Raw genomic sequence first — 16,914 nt, forward strand, 5'->3', positions numbered from 1 at the left:
CTCAACCCGCATGTGCAGGCCATTAGAACTCTCAGGCCCCTCTCTAATTGAGACCCTTCCATCTGAGCTCTCTGATACTAATGAGCACATTCTTGCTGCACTTTCAATTCTTAGAGGACTGAATCTGCCCAGCCCCATTCACCTGTTGGTGCCAGGTTACGTGATAGGCCATTTTCAGCCAATGCAATGCTCCAATTCCTAGGAGCAAATGAGCGGTGGGAAGTTAAAGGGTGTGTTCGGGGCATTTCTCATTAGAAACGGCTGTGGTGTAACCAGCTCTGATTGCAGTCTCTATTAAAAAGTAATGATAACCAGGGGCGCCTGGGTGGCTCAGTCGTTAAGCGTCTGCCTTCGGCTCAGGTCATGATCCCAGGGTCCTGGGATTGAGCCCCGCATCGGGCTCCCTGCTCCGCGGGAGGCCTGCTTCTCCCTCTTCCGCCCCCTCTGCTTGTGTTCCCTCTCTTGCTGTGTCTCTGTCAAATAGATAAATAAATAAATCTTAAAAAAAAAATGATAACCAGCTCTTCTTCAGGACTAGAAAATGTGCTCTTAAACTTGAGCTTCAGGACATTTCTATTATTTTATTCCTTCAATCATTTATTCATTCTGACTCATCTTCTATCATAAAAGATTTGAGGTGGCTTACAAATCTATATATAATAAACAAGGATCAAATAGTTGAGAAATGTAGGCAAATTCTTATTTTTCTAAGAATAGAAAAATAAAAAGCCAGGGACAAAATTTTCACCACGTAGTACATAAAACTCAGCATTGGAAAATTACCAAAGGTAGGCCTTGAATTTGTCTCTAAACCTGAAACCTGCCAAGCTTAATAGCAATTGGCTAGATACAAGGCAAAGTCCTGGCAGAAAATGTCATTTACATTCCAATAGGTTACTAGCCAAGCCTGTAGAAGCCTACCCCTCCAAAGAGACAATCACTCTCTCTCTCTTGCTCTCTGTCTCTCTCTTTCTAATAATTTCTGGGCCACTGTGATGGGAAAGAGACTCCAGATTAGGTCTCAAGGCTTCCTCTGGTCCTGATCTCTTAAGGATGGTTGAGATTTCATTGACCAAGCAAGAGAACAAATCACTAAGAAGGCAAGATTTTATGTAGCTAAAACCAACCTCCAACACAACTTCAGTACATTGAAGCCTTACCCTTTCCCTCCTCCCAAAACGGAGACATGGTTTGAAAGTTCAAAAGGCACGTCATAAATTTCTCACTTCTTTTTTATTGTTCATTGTAAGGCAAGAAGCACATAGGAAGGCTGGCTCAGTGATTTTTCCACTCTCCAGTTTTTTGGCTATAGCATTACTGACATTCTCAGATCTTCTGAGGCTCTTTATTTACTTTTTTTTTTTTTTTTTTTTTACTTTCTTTTGATTATAGAGCAGCAAAAAGCACTAGAAAGCTTGGTCCTGGTACATGAGAATGGACGAGCTCTATCCTGGAGTACCAGGCCTGACAGGGCCAGGTGAGATGCACTGTGGGAGCTCTGGAAAGGGAAAGGGGATGTTCCTTCACAGGCTGGACTTGGGAATCATTCTATTTTACAGGACAGCTGTTGTTCAATACTTGTTGAGTCGTGACCATGTTCTAAGTGCTACAGAAGCATGTATATGACTTGACATTTGAAAAGAGGAGACTGGTTTATGTAGGAACTGGTTATTTGATACGATGATTGTACGGAAAGGGGTAGAAAGGGATTCTTGGTGCTTTAACTCTTGCTAACTGAGAAAAATGTCACATAGATTGCCAAGATGGTGATCCTGAAAAACCATTTACAATATTCAATTAACAATAATTAAGGAACTCAGTGGGAAGCTCCTTACTGACTTGCTAAATAGCAAAAATTTGTACTTGGCATTCCCAGTGGGTGAGAGAAAAGATAATAAGTACCCAAAATGTAAAGACAATCGAAATGAAACCAATTATGACAAAATTATATTACTCATATAGAAACACAAGTTGAATCAGGAATATTTAAGTTTTTGACAAGAAATATTAAAAAGAGATACAATAACGTTTAAGCCATTAATTGATCATCTAATCTAGTGTAGTTCTGGGAAGGGAGCTGCTTTATAAACCTCCAAGTTTTACATATGCTGATAAGGGACCACAGTCTATTATAACAACCTCATATCTTTAGGAGCTAGTAAAGGCTAATTTTCTGTTAATATAGTTAATAATGAACCATAATGGATTCTATTACCAATGGTCTTGAAAAGACAGTTAGCTAGTCATTTAGCCCATCTTTTCACAATCACAGACTCACAAATACTAATGCTAATTTGATTTACTACATTCAACTTTTGCAATTTTCAACTATTCTCCACCAACTAATTTTCTAAGGCATTACAACAAAGATTCTTTTTTTCTCCTACCCTTTTATAGTTTTTCTCTCCTGCTTTGTTAGGATCCTTCGCTTCCCCAATAATTTCTCCTCCTCCACATATTTGAAATGGTACAATCAACCTCAGACTTGAAATAATCCTCCAATATCCAATCCAGTACAAGTCAAGGGTTGCCTGCGTATGCTTACCATGGAGCAAATCTAAAGCACGGAAGACTTCTTAGGTTTCAGGTAATCCAACCTTCCCATTCCTCCATGCATACGTAGATATATCCACATTTCACACTGACAAATACTTAACTCTACAAACCTAACCTAGTCTGATCTCTGGCAAGGGAAAAAAACAAACCATTAGTACATTCATCATTAATCCAGCAAGCATCTGTAGAAGTTTTCCTCTGGTGGACTCTTGTGTATGTCCAAACCTCTGTCGGCTGAACTGAATCTTTGGGTTTTAAATATTCGATTTAAGCATTTAATACTTTAATATTTTTAATATTAAATATTCTAAATGATTGGTTTGGAAATTAATAAATGAATAATAAATAAAATCTTTAAGTATGTTTGAACAAAACCCTCATATTTATTATCACAGAGCTAAGCTCAATCATTCTTTTCATATGAAAATGACTTTGAAGAAGGCATAAATCACAGCGATCTTGCAGGGGTAAACCTGTTTGTGTGTATGCGTGTGTGTAAATATAAACAGATGTGTATATATCTAAATAAGTTTTTCAAAAACTTGATCATACTTTTCTGTGGCTTGCTTTTTTTCTTAATATGTTATAAATATCTTTCTATTCCAACTAATAGATAGCAATTTTACCAATTTAATGGCTACATGACGGTATGGTTGTAGTTTACCTCATTTATCTTCTGTTGTTCAACATTTAGGCTCTTCTGGTTTGCTTGTATACAGATCTTGACATACTTATCTGGGATCTACTCATTCAACTGGGATGAATTTCTGCAGGTCATAGAGTTAAACCTTTAAGTATATATTGACAATTTGCCCTCCAGGAAGGTGGTTTTATTTTGCATGGGTAGTGTATGAAAGTGTCAAATAACCCATCCAGTACCACTCAGGTTTTTCTTTATATGATAGATGAAAGGAGGTGTCTGGTTCCCTTTGTATTCTTTGGTTACTAGTAGGGTTGAAAATGCTTTCATATGTTGAATAGTCATTTCTCATTTAGTAAATTCCCAGATCACGTTCTTTGTCCACTCTTATATAGTAAGGAGACCCTTTATTATGTGCATCTTCAGTCTTACAAATGCTTTTCCCTGTCTGTATTTGGCTTTTAAACTTGTTCCCAGGAATTTTTTTCTGGCTATTTTTGTATGCCGGTTTTTAAAAAATAAAGGTTAAAATCAGTTTTTAATACATTTCAAACAATAATTCCATTTGGGAGACTGATAGAGGTTTTGTTAAGTTTTGAAAACAGTTTTAAATGTTGGGTATGGACTCTGGGCAATGGAAGCTCCTTTGGCCGTCTGTCATTCATTGAGTGCCTCCATATGGCAAGTGCTAAGCTAGCCATCATGGGGGCTACAAGAATGTCTACACCTGATCCCTGTCTTCAGATCTACGCAGAACAAACAAGCAACACAACTGCTCACAGTTGACTGTGAGTAAACATGAGAGGATAGGACAGCAGTAGCTTTGGAGTTGAGAGTCTGACAAACTGGTTGTTGAGAGGAACTTGGGGGAAGATGTGTGGTTGTTGGTGAGCTAGTTGGTTTGCTTCAGTGGCATGACTGGTTTAACTTGGGGATTTTGTAGATGAATGTGCCACCTTCAATTACACCCTGTGTCTCCTTCAGGGTGTATATCTATCCTGATCCAGTAATGGATTCTCCCTTGGAGCAGAGCGCCAACTTGGTCCTACTAATCCTGGCCAACAGGATATTTTCTTCACTCAAACAAAAGCAATGACCTGATCTAAGGTACTTTACTAGGGAGAACGCCTGCCGACCTCTAAGATTTCCATCAAAATCATAGTTTGCCAAGGTGTAAGCTGACCGCATCCTTTATAGGCGTGTGGATCAGCCAGCTGGCAAGTCCTGGCCACTACTCTCACCAGGCAATCAGCCAACAACACAGCACTCTGAGCAAGATTCATTCCCACTGCAACATTTATTCTATTTTATTTTCTGAGGTGTTAGCTGCATTCTGTTAATTGGGACCTTTTGCAAAGTCTTTCAGGCAACTTTGAAGTGTCCGTTCTCCGATCAATTTCTGGTGAAAATTTATAGTCCTGTCACATGGGTCTTCAGCAAGAAATCTGTAAAAAGAGTGAGGGTGATTTTTTTTCCTTTACCTAACTCAGTGTAGCAAAAAAGAGGCAGGGGAACTGTCAGTCATTTCTAAGGATGCCAATTTTCACTGCTTGACAATCTTAAATGTAAAATTTCAGCTATTTGATGATATGCCTGAACATAGCCCATCCCCCAGATCTGATGATAAGTGTTGAACAGCCGGTTTGGGGCCCTTTGCTTAGGCATGATAATTTAGGGAAATAGTTAGCTCATCAAAATTGGCTGGGTGCCCTGTTTTCATACTATCCAGACAGAAGTCACTGAACCACAACTTTGCTGCTTAGAAACAGGCAGTAAATGGGAGGGAGTGGGGAACTATGAACTAGTTACCATAACCAATCATGAAGTGCACTTTACACTCAAGGATGAACTAACACATGTTAAGTTAGGCCCACAGATACATCTGGGAGAGCCCTCCACATATCTGCTGGCCAAACTCTGGTCTTTGCCCGCCAGCTGACCTGAACCAAGACCCAGGACGCTGGGAACCAGAGGTTCTTCGAATGTGAGAGAGAGCGCCAATTGATGGCTTCTAAGTTCTCAAGGTCCGTGTTCTGAGGACTTGGTTGAAGAACCACATTCATCATGTCTCCATTCGGGTAGACTCCACTTTTAAAATGTCACTCTTTAAAACGAGAAACCTACAACTCATGAAGCAATGACTATTTATTCAGTGTCCGCATGTGGTTCAGCAGAGCATGCCCTCTGTCTCACCTTAAGAAGTTCACGTGCTCACACTGGGTGAATAAAGGCTGGGCACAACTACCCACGGGCTGAGATAAGAGGCGCAGAGGACTGTGGGGTTTGGAAAATCACAGATGTGACCCTTTCCGGCTCCTTTGTTCGAAGACTGAGCCCATGAGAGCTGGCTGGAGACTGCAAGCGGGTTTCATGGAGTATCTGGCATTTGCTGAGAACCTTGCACAAACGTGAGATTTCCAAGAGATGAAACTGAGGGAATTCTAGGCAGAGAGAACAGAATAAACACAGATGCAGACACAAGGAAGTTCAGACAATATTTAAAGAATTCCTGAACTCAAACACCTAGAGACAACAAATCCAATTTGTTTGCAATCCAGGTTAAGGTATTAATTTATCTTTTCTGCAAATATTTATTGACTACCCATTGTGTAGGACATACCACACTTGGCGCTATGAGACATCCAAAGATGACTCAGGAAGTTCAAGTATAGGTTTAAACTAGGATTTTAATAATAAAAGAAATATATGCATATTTTGCATAAAATATGGAAAACAGAAGAGGACAAAGAGCTGAATTAAAAAATCACCTACCTTATTTAAGTTTATAGACTTTGAAAGTAATGTCTCATCTAGCACACAGAAGCAAAGATATAAATTTGGATGAATACAGAAGCAATCACTGATTAGCTCAAAGCAACATTTAAATTGATCTTTCCAGTGAAAAGGCATTAGAAAAAGCAATCTAAAGAACACCTGTTTAGATGCAGTAGAATCAACAATTAGGTTCTTCAGGGAATGAGGAGTTTTCAGCCGCCTTTACTCCAACGAGAGGCAATAGAGCTTAGCATTTTTATTACTGTAATCAAGAACATTAAGGGGGCCAGAGGAAAATATTCACACCCACCTCTTAATCTTCAAGAGGAGGCAAGTCCCTTAAGCCACTCACTTAATTAAGCACAGGCTGGGGATGGGGGAAAGGGTCCTCTGTAGGATTCTCCATGTGACTCTTCCTCAGAATCTGGGCTCTAGACTTTAGAGTAAGAGAAAAACAAATACAGTTTCAACTTCCGGACCCAAGGAGACCCAGGCAGTGACCGTGACTGGCACAGAGGCGGAAGAGGTACGCTCAGTGCCTCCATATGGCCTCTAGTCTAGAGTGGGGGGTGCCATCCCCCAAGGGTCAGTTTGCAGTGGGCGCTGCATGACTCGGGGGAGCGGCATTCGCAGAGACCCTGATGGGCGTGCCAAGCGGGAAAGCGTGGCTTCACCCCTTCCTGTCCCCTCTTCAGATGCCTTCCTAATAGTAATAGAAATAATAATAACAGCTAGCATCTATTTAGCGCTGACTATGTGCCAGATTCCATGCATTTTCCGTGCAAAATCCCACTGATTCCTTGCAACCACTCCATGAGCAGGTAATATAAATAGCTCCATTTTGTAGATACTAGAGTGATCACCCAATAAATGTATTATCCCAATTGGGGCACTTTTTGAGAGCAAAAGGAGGTGCTGTTACTAATGATAGTGAGACAACCGGTGTAAACCAGGACTGACCCAGGTGAACCAGAGCACGTGGTCCCCCTGCAGATAAGGCTGCTCAGGTGCAGAGGATACTTGGTAGTGTTAACCTCAGAATGTTTCCACTGAACAGCTTTTGTCCTTGTGCCAGGCATTCCTGTGCTTCAGTGTTCTTATCTGTAAAATGGGGGTGATGAAATGACTTCATGCAGTTATGGAAGGATTTAACCAGGGTGAAGTACCTAAGCGATGGATAAGAGCTCAAAGCAAGAGCCCCTAAAAACCTCAGTTCCCTCTCCAGTGCTCTCCAGTGCCGCTGGGGAGTCCAGGCCTCTGGAAGCTAGGCAAGGCCCTTCACTTCTGTGGCCCTCAGCTGGTTCGTGCGGGTAAGAATGGGGCTGAATTGAGGACAAACATCCCTTTCCACTCGGACATTCCTCCTCTGATTCCTCTGGAGTTCATCTATGTTCACCCACATGCAGGGAGAGGAATGCCCCCCTCTCTTCTGCTTTTTGTTCAGAGAACAGAATCCTGTTGCTTATGCTTTCATTCTCTAGTGCTTTCCCTAGGTGGCGGAAATTGTGAACTGGGAGACCTTCTTCTCCCCTCTTCTTTCTGCTACCTTTTGCTTGTGCTGGAGCTCCTGATGTGGCTCCCTTTCCAATGCGGGGCGGAAATACCAGACAGCAAGCTGTCGGGTTGGTCAAGGAATCCCGTTTGGATCACGCCTATGACCTTGTCCTTTCTTGGAGCCACAAAATGTCTGTATGAGAGAAAATAGGCTACAAATTGCATTCAAAGTTCACATTATAATGCCTATGTGAGGACCATTTTTCCTAAGAACACACTGGAATTTCATTGAGAATGAAACACAGGAATGAATCAAAGGCAGTGGGCGGAAGGAAGAGCATGCGGGCTTGTGCTTAGGAGATGGTTCCTCGCCACCACCACAAACCCTCGGGGCAGGGTGGCCTCCAGAAAAGGCAAGGACACTGGGGCATGCCTTTTCCTTTCCTCCCGCCGCCCCTCCCTTCCATATCTCAAAGATAGTAATGGAGTACCAACGATGTTACATCAGGAACTGTGCTAGGCTCTGAGGGTTGGAGTAGATGAAAAAGTAGATAGACACGGTCTCTGCCTTCATAGAGCTTCCACCTTCGGGATGAAAGAGAGGAAAAGCTAATTACCTCATGAAAATATGTCAGTGGGACCCTGAGAAGCACCGTGGAGGAGAACTACATCGTGCCATAGTGAGGTCTGACCTAGTTAGGGAGGCCGGGCAAGGTCTCCCTGAGGAAGTGGGGAGGCTCCTGCGGAGACGGGAAGGATGAGTCGGCATTCCGGGCAGAGGAAGCAGCTTGTGCAGAAACCCTGAGGTGAGAGGAAGCTCCAGAGGGTTTGAAGAACTGAAAGAAGGTCAGAGTGTCTGGAGCTCTGAGAACAGGGGGATGGGGTACAGGATGGGGCTGGAGAGGGACATAGGGCCTATAGGCCTCTCTCAGCATTTAGGATTTCCCTAAAAGCCGCGGGGAATTTCTCCAAGCGTTTTTTAGCAGTAAGTTGAAGGATCAGAGTTTATTTGAATATGATTGCTCCAGGAAAATAGGTTCAAATGAGTCAAGAAAGGAAGCGAGGGAATAAGGAAATAAGGAATCACGGTAGCTAATGTTTATGGAACATGTTTTACTACGGACCAAGTATTGGCCTATGAACTTTATACACAGCTCATTTAATCCTCACACAGCCCTATGGGCCAGACGCTACTATCCCCCACTTTTCAGGGAAGAGGAGATTGACACACAGGAAAATTGGGCCAGCACTGGTTAGCTAGAAAGTGCTGGAACCAGGCTGTGACCCAGCGGTCCATTTCCAGATCCCACAGCTCAGCACTCAGTCCCGACAGCACAGATGCTCCTTCCTGTCCTCAGGCCAGTCAGGAGATGAGGCAGTAGCAGGGGGCTTGTCCCTGGCTAATGGTTGTGGACAGACAGACCCTACAGCTATTAAGTGGGGAGAACTGTGAAGACTCAGGCCGGCGGCTGGAGTGAAGAGAATCCCAGGTTCCTGTGTGGGAAGAAGGTGGGAGGGGTTGCAGCAGAGGGGGCTCCAGATGGGCCCAGTTGGAGGTGGGGAGCTTGGGTGGATTGTAAGGGACCTCCTTACAGTTCTGGACGTACGGAAAAGACAGCTTTGGAAACCTAGTGTGAGCGCTCAGGTTTTCTTGCCTTCTTTTCCTCTTAGTGGGAATTCCGTGTGGTCCGCTAAGATTGAACTACTTTAGTTCTCTTCTTTTTTAAAAGCCAGGCCTCCGCCATTTCTTTCCTGTTTCATTTATTCAACATGGTGTTTAAATTCTTTTAGTTGTTAAAAGGTTTGCTTTCGCTCTGACTGTATTCATAGAAATTCTGTCTGAATTTTGCTTGGATTCACATGCTCCTGGATTGCATCCCCCCTTCTCAGAATTAATCTGAGCAAATAGCCATGTTTTCTAGCTTCCAAACACTGTTCCAAATGACGATTGACGCTACTAATTCTGACGCTGGTCAGCTTTGAGCCTCAGAACGTATACACTGTTTTATCTCAGTGGTGCACTTCAGGTATCTATGTGTTCAAATTTAAGCAAAATGAACTGTTCTTAAGTACAGCTGCCACTAAAATACATTTTTAAATACACAGTTCCTACTCTCTTGCCTCAAGATTAGTTTTGCAAAACTTGCTAAAAAACAATCTTCTTACAGATTTTGAGTTCAAACTACTGGACTACACCAACCAACTTGGCCGAGCTGTTCTCGGATACACATATGTGCATTTACACACACACACACACACACACACAGTTTTAAAAAGGAAGATGAAGGGATGCAGTATTGCAAAATTTCTGTAAATTCTAAAGTCTATCACCAGACAGTTTTAGCAAATTAGTCAGAATTATAATTCTAACTTTGTAGGGTACCTCTGGCTAAGCTATCTCTCCCCTAATGATTCCACAAAAGCAGCAAGACTCCATTTAGGCTTCTTTGTTAAAATGCATTGGGAAGTGGGGGTAGATCGTGCATTCATCAGTTCCTGTAATGGTTACTGGGTGCTTACTAGTGCCAGAGACTGTGGTAGGGGGCACAGTGATGTGCTAGAAGGGGCATAAGCTCCATCTTAAATTCCAATCTTACTGGAAGAATCGGACTAAAGAAGCAATCAAATTCAGAGTTCCTGGAGGAAGAGAGCTGTAAGCCAACACCTGAAGGATGAGTAGAAGTTATCCTGGAGAAGAGAAGAAGGAAAAAGAAGAGGCAGAGGGAATGCCATATTCAAAGACTCAGAAGTGAGCAAGAACGGTGGGCATTAAAAAACTGTGTGAAGTCCAGTAGGGCTGGGTCTTAGAATGCAAGAGAGAGGTTGGTGAATGAGACCAGGTCCCAAAGGGTCTTATAACCATGTTAAGGAATCTGGAATTTATCCTGAGGGTAGAGGGAAGCCCTTGAAAGTGTTATAGCAGGGAGTGTGGAGAATTGAGGAGAAGCTATTTTAATGACCCAGAGAAAATGGTGGCCTGAACTAGGATAGTAGCTGAGGGGAAGATTCAAAGGGTTACTGGAAGGTTGGCCATTGGAGAGCAGGGGAGGGGCAAGGTGACAGGACAACTCCCAAGTCTTTGGCTTGGCCAACCGGACGGATGACAGAGCCATCCCCTGAGAGAGAGAGGGCATGGGGTACCGGGTGGGGGGGAGGAGGGCAGAGAGGTTTCCGTAGGCTGAGGCTGAGGTGCCTGTAGGACACCCAAAGTAGATGACCACTGCCAGCAAGGTAGTTATTTAATTCGCTAGTTAGTTATTGAGGGATCTAGACTAAAGATAGAGACATGTAACTGAACCTAGCTGATGCAGCAGATGAGAATGTTCAAGAAGAGGTATCCAGTGATTTTAGCCACATGGAAGTCACTTGTGATTTTGAAGGGGCAAGTTCAAGGAGGGTGGTGGAGACAGAAGGCCGGTTGCAGGGCGAGCACAGGGAGAGGAGCAGGTAATAGGCAGTGTAGACATCTCTTTCAAGAAGTTTAACGAAAAAGGAAAAGAGGGTCTGGGGCAGCTGTTGGGTGGTGGTTTTGGATCTGGGAGACTCTGGTGAATTTAAATATCAATGCTAAAAATTCAGGAGGGAAGAAGGTGCTGAGAGCTCAGCAAAGAGAGGCATAGGGGAAGCTGGGGATGATATCCAGGGACTGGGGAAGGTAAAGAAAGTGGAAAGATAAGTGTGGGAGAGGAAGGAGCATAGGCTTGGCTGTGGGGACGTGCTGAAGATGTTCTCACTGAGGTTTCTATTTCTCTGTTAGTGCAAGGCAAGAAAATCTGTTAAGATGGAACTTATTCTTTTCCTCACAGTTAAAAAAGAATCCAAAGTAAAACAAGATTTCATTTTTTTACCTATCAGATTGGCCAAAATAAAAATATTCACTAAGTCCACCCCACTATGAAGGATACCTTCTTTAATCTATTTCTCATGCATATGCAAGAGTGTCTACTAGGGAAAATGAGGGCTCATTTTACTGATCAATGTGAGTGGCCCAGGGGCCGGCCTAGAGGAAGCATTACTTCTGGGTGTGTGCGTGAGGGTGTTTCCAGATGCGATTAGCATTGGAATTGCTAGGCTCAGTAATGTAGATTGTCCTACCCAGTACGGGCGGTCATCATCTAATCCGGTGACAGCCTAAGTAGAACAAAGGCAGAGGAAGGAGGAATGTGCCCGTTTTTCTTGCCTCACTGCTTGAGCTGAAATGTGTCATCTTCTTCTGTCCCGGGACTGAGATTTACACCATCAGCCCCCCTGGTTCTCAGGCCTTCAGATTTGGGCTGAATTACACCATTGGATTTCCTGCGTCTCCAGCTTAGACAGCATATCTTGAGACTTCTCCGTCTCCATAATCGTGTAACCAATTCCTCGTAATAAATCTGTGTGTCTATATATATCCTATTCTGATTCTCTGGAGAACGCTGACTAATGTAATGCCCATGCCCATTTTCCCTATTGATTTTTAAGAGTGGAGAAGGTTTGAAGTAGGCTTCACGGAAGAGAGAAAAGACATGAAGAGGGTTGGTGTTTAGGGCAGCCGCTAGGCTGCATCCGGAGTTAAGTACAGAGCTCTGCAGGCCTCCTCACACTGAATACATTTTCCCTGAACTGTCTGTTTGCAGCCTGGCCTGTGATTCCTTTCTCCTAAAGGTTTACAATTCCCTGAGGCCATTGCTGACCAGCAGGCCTGCAGTCCGAGGAGGAAGGAAGGAAGGCCCTATTCTTTTGAGTTCCCATTGTCGGCCTGTGGGTGGGCGGGAGGGAGGGAGAAGTGCCTAAATCCCTGAATCAGCTCCAGGAATGGACTCGGGGCCTCCTTGCTGGGTTTTGGTATTTACTCTGGGCACCAGTTTCCCCTACTTGATCTAAAGGGTGTGGGCTTCCAGACCCCCATATCAGCTCCACTGGACACTGTCCTTCTGGAGGCAGCTCTTGATGCTGCCCGCCCCAGCTCGGTGCCTTCCTACGTGTAGTGACAGCTACTCTCTTTGTCCACACACAGCCCTAGCCCAGGGGCCATACAGCACAGGGCTGCGGAGGCTGAGGATGCAGGCAGGTGGGCCTGGGCTTCCTCGGCAGGTAGCTGTCTGCCTCCCACCCTTGTGCAGGTGGGCCTGGGTTTCCTCGGCAGGTAGCTGTCTGCCTCCCACCCTTGTGCATTTTCCAGAGTCCCACAGATGGAGCTCGGAGCCTGGAAGGCGTGAGAGGCCAGGTTATGGAAAAGTAAATGGAAAGCCCAGCACGTACCCTTTCCCAGGGCAGAACTTCGAGCTTCCGGCTACTCATGAAACCTCAAAGTGGTGTGCATTGTTTTGTAAAGTTGTCATCACCACATTCAAATCACAGAGTTAAAAATGGCCTAAGTAATAAAAGGATAGAAACACATTTCAATCATTTATTAGCACACGGGATGTGCCAGGTGCTGTGTTAAAAGGCTTTACATACGTTGGCCCTTAAACAACCCTATAAGATAGTGACCATTATTATCCCCATTTTACAGATGACAAAAGTGGGGCTTAGGGCTGCTAAGTAACTCTCCCAAAAACACAGGGCAAATAAATGGCAAAGAAGGCATTTGAACCCAGCGCTAATGTGCAAACTCGCAAACCCAGCATTAGGCTAGGGCATTGTGCGTCCTGCTGATCCCATCAGTGCAGATGTGCCCAGGGAGGCCCTAACTGACTGGCGAGTATACTTGACACTGCTCAATGCTCTGCAGATTCCTCTTTTCCTAAGAAAGAGCCCCGCCTAAGAGTTCTGCCCCAGGAAACTCAGTCACATCACAGGTTTTCAAAAACAGACCCACCTTAATAAACAGACACTTTCCCTGAGTTCATCTGAGCCTCTCTTGTCTGGTGACCAGATGAAGGACATGCCCTGGGTGCATGATAGCTCCACCCACTGCAATAATTACGAAAAGGGAGATTCACATCACAGGTCCTAATATTCAAATGCATTGGAAAGGCTAGCATTTTTCAGCTAACCTTTCATAACCATTGCTTTTAGATTCCACCTCTTTATTTTTTTATTATGTTAGATTCTACTTCTTTAATTAAAAATAATTTCTTGTCCCCACCTCCTATCTAACCCTTTTGCTTGTGAGTGGAGGTTTAAGCTTGGAATCCTGGCATCCATGGAGATGGGTGACTTTGAGCTAACAGGTGCTAGGGTGCAGACCCATAACTGGAATCCAGAGGGACACATTATTTTCTTTTTCAACCCTCTTGATGGCTGAAGGTGCTAACCATGTCACTATGTAGCAGCTGAAAAGGAAATTGAGCACAAAGAAAAAAATGACACACCCTTCAACCCACTGTTTAAAAAGACAAACATTCAAAACATGTGGACTGTGGAATTTTTTTTTAAACTTTTTACTTCACAAAGGTCATTAATGAGAGGTCTCATTGAAATTTTTTTTTAAACTTTTAACTTTTATTGTTTAGGTTGACGCTGATCTGAAAGGGTCGCCTTTCTTTGTAATATGCACTACTGTAACGGATATTTATGAAGACTGAGCCACATGGAAATGAGAAGATGCTCCTACCAGCAAATTATTATAGTCGGTTAACTCCTCCAAAAGATCGGCAATTTTGTAAAATTATTCCAGTATCTGCTTCCCCTTTGTCTCAAGAACCCAACATTTAGAAAATTCCTTCAAAATTTCTTAAGCCACAAGTAGTAGTACATGCCCTCCAAAATGCTAAAAATGCCAAAATAGTATTTTGATTTTCAGTGCTCTCTCTCTACTGCAAGTTCCTGCGTCATTATTGTAAATGTCCTCGGGGTGGGGAGAAATGAAGCTTTTTTTCCATGGGTAGCGGAGGTGACTCCAATCATAATTTTTGGTTACTAATAAAGAAAAGTGCAGCCAACTGAAATGGCCCAAAATAAATTGTTGAAACTAGCGTTTTTAAAATTGGTATAGTTGGAATCTTAAAGGCTTAGAACTAATTTACAAATGGTAAGTCACAGAGGAAGCTCAAAGAGGCCTCACCTTCCAGGTTGGGATCAAGGAGCACAGCTTGGCATCCAGTGGGTCCCTCTTTGAGCAAGACAACAGGGACTGCCCGGATGGGGTTTCTAAGCTTGAGGAATACACTTCTTAAAGTGCTTTATTACTTTCTGGTTCTGTTTTCTCTCTTAAGGGGGACGGGTGTACAGGGGCAAACGAGGAAGGGAGGAGCAGAAAGGAAAATATATTGCCCAGTTAGAGAAACTTGATGGCATAATATCCCAATGGATGTGAACTAAATTTAATTGGCAACTGTGCCCAAAGAAGGTCACTTCAAGAGGAAAATTCCAATTTGTGGAGTGCCAGGATTATAGAGGTCAGTGGCAACTCTTCTCAAGTTCTAAGAGCTGTTCCTTTGGTTCTCTGCCCTGCCTCTCTGTCGCTAGCCCATCCTCACTCTTAGGCTACACTGTGTTATGTAAAAGAAAGCTATGTCTGAAGAACACGTCCTCCCCAGGAAAGGCATTACATTGTCTGTGATAGAGGAGCCAACAGTGTCTTTGGAGACAGGACCAGGTATGAATCCTGGCTGTCCCAAGTACAAGCTGCGTGACGCAGTCAAAGTACTTAAACCTCCCTGAGTGTTAGAATGCTTGCACGGAGCACTGGGTGTTCTACGCAAACAATGAATCATGGAACACTACATCAAAAACTAATGATGTATGGTATGGTGACTAACGTAACATAATAAAATAAAAACTAAAAAATAAAAAAAATGAGTGTTAGAATGCTCATCTCTGAAGTAAGTACAGTGGAACCGGCCGTGTATATTTTTGAGTGTGACTGTGAAGGAGTACATAAATGCAAGCTTTTGGAGTCACACTGCCCGGGTTCTCATTTTTCCCTGACCGTTTTCCCACTGTGTGACTTCATATAAGTAACTAACTTATATGTGCCTTATATAAACATTTCCTCATAAGGTCTTTTAAAAATTAAATGAGATGTTGGTACACCTCTTGCAAGTAAGTATCTCGCAGAGAGTAAAATGCTTAATATATATTAGCAGTTATTATTATTAAATAACATGTGTAAAGTGCCTAGAATTTAGCCAGGAAGGTATGTTCTTATAAATGATTAATTATACTCACTAGTTCAGGGGCACCCGGCTGGCTCAGTCAGAAGAGCATGCAACTCTTGATCTCGGGGTCATGAGTTCGAGCTCCATGTCGGGTGTAGAGATTCCTAAAAAAATATATATAAGCTTAAAAAAATTATACTTTCTAGTTCAAAAGCTATAACTGGTGTATTTTGAAACATCTTCAGTTATTCAAGCTAAATACACAGGGACATCTCTCTGTACTTTTTAAATGTTGTATTGAAGTATATAACACACAGTAAAAGTGCAGACATCTCAAGTATAAATTTAATTATATATTAACCCGTGACTTTAGAAGCGAGAAGCTTTCTCTGCTGAGTCTGTCAATTAGAAGAAAGATTACTTTATCTAATTAAAATGACAGTTTTAATCAGAGAGAGAAAAGCAGAAATGTAACACTGAATATACACAATTTTTCTTTTTATCAAGAAATAGCACACATTTTATTCACATAATTACCCACCATCCTCACTCATATTTACAGATTCCTTGGATTCACTGGAACGTTGGCAGTTGCCAGGCAGAGGTGACCCTTTCATAAAAGTGCCTGTGAGTTTGACCTGACTTAGAATATTAAAATTTTTTTTCTTTAATTGATTACATTTTACAGGAAGTTCAACAGCTTCTCTTGAAAAGCTTGACAGACAGATGTTTTGCAACTGAGTGAAGCAGAAACACCAATACCTCCTGGCTCTAAATATTCTTTATTCTGAAAGATCTGTCTGAATTCACCCATCACAGGCAAATGACAATTCCTTTCAGCAACTCCTATACCTAGCAGTTGACATGTTTATTTTGACAATGATTCTAAAGCTCATTCTGATTTCCAAAACATTCAAATGTGAAAAAAGCAAGTGTCTTAAAACTGAGGAAACATTCTGATACTCTGCAACATACATTTCACTAAAAGCAATATAGGATGTCTATGTGTTAAAAAAAAAAAACAAAAAGAAAGTGTACCAGACACTGTGATTAGGCCTCTACTTGGCTTCATATTTTGGGAACTAAGTTGTACTAGGAGCAGGAGATTCAAAGTGACGAATCCTGAGTATTTTCTCCAATGCAAATATTACTCAAGGCAACTTATCTTTCATATTAATAATCACCATCTCTTTGGAGTGCCTGCTCTGTGCTAAGGCACTATGCCATGTACATTAACTCCCCTAGCCTTTATAAAAGTTCTATAGTTAGTATAATTATTTATAGACAAAGGAGGCTGAAGGAGATCATTGTTTAAGCTAAATCATCTAGATGGAAGATCCTGAATTTGAACCCAAGCCTGTCAGACTCCAACACTTAGACTTTCAAGTACACAAAAGCTTCTTCAGTTGTAACCCGTTAAGTACA

The 16,914-nt window shown here is 42.6% G+C and overlaps 1 long non-coding RNA gene across 7 annotated transcripts in view; it reads right to left on the reverse strand.

The window, feature by feature from the left end:
• Window positions 1-1,214: 1,214 nt before the first annotated feature.
• The window catches only part of LOC112839486 (uncharacterized), a 103,097-nt gene continuing 87,397 nt past the window's right edge, over window positions 1,215-16,914 (reverse strand). For 3 of the 7 annotated variants that reach the window (XR_012382073.1, XR_012382075.1, XR_012382072.1), the window contains 5 exons: window positions 15,560-15,653; window positions 13,266-13,360; window positions 7,957-8,050; window positions 6,282-6,407; window positions 1,215-5,637 (listed from right to left, as the gene is read on the reverse strand). This is a non-coding gene — a long non-coding RNA (uncharacterized lncRNA). The remainder of the gene's footprint in view (window positions 5,638-6,281; window positions 6,408-7,956; window positions 8,051-13,265; window positions 13,361-15,559; window positions 15,654-16,914) is intronic. The other 4 variants (XR_012382077.1, XR_012382076.1, XR_012382078.1 and 1 more) reach the window with 3 other exon arrangements.

Source organism: Callorhinus ursinus, unplaced genomic scaffold (genome assembly GCF_003265705.2).
Source record: "Callorhinus ursinus isolate GAN/ISIS: 27379988/994484 unplaced genomic scaffold, GSC_fseal_2.0 scaffold23, whole genome shotgun sequence".
NCBI lineage: Eukaryota > Metazoa > Chordata > Mammalia > Carnivora > Otariidae > Callorhinus > Callorhinus ursinus.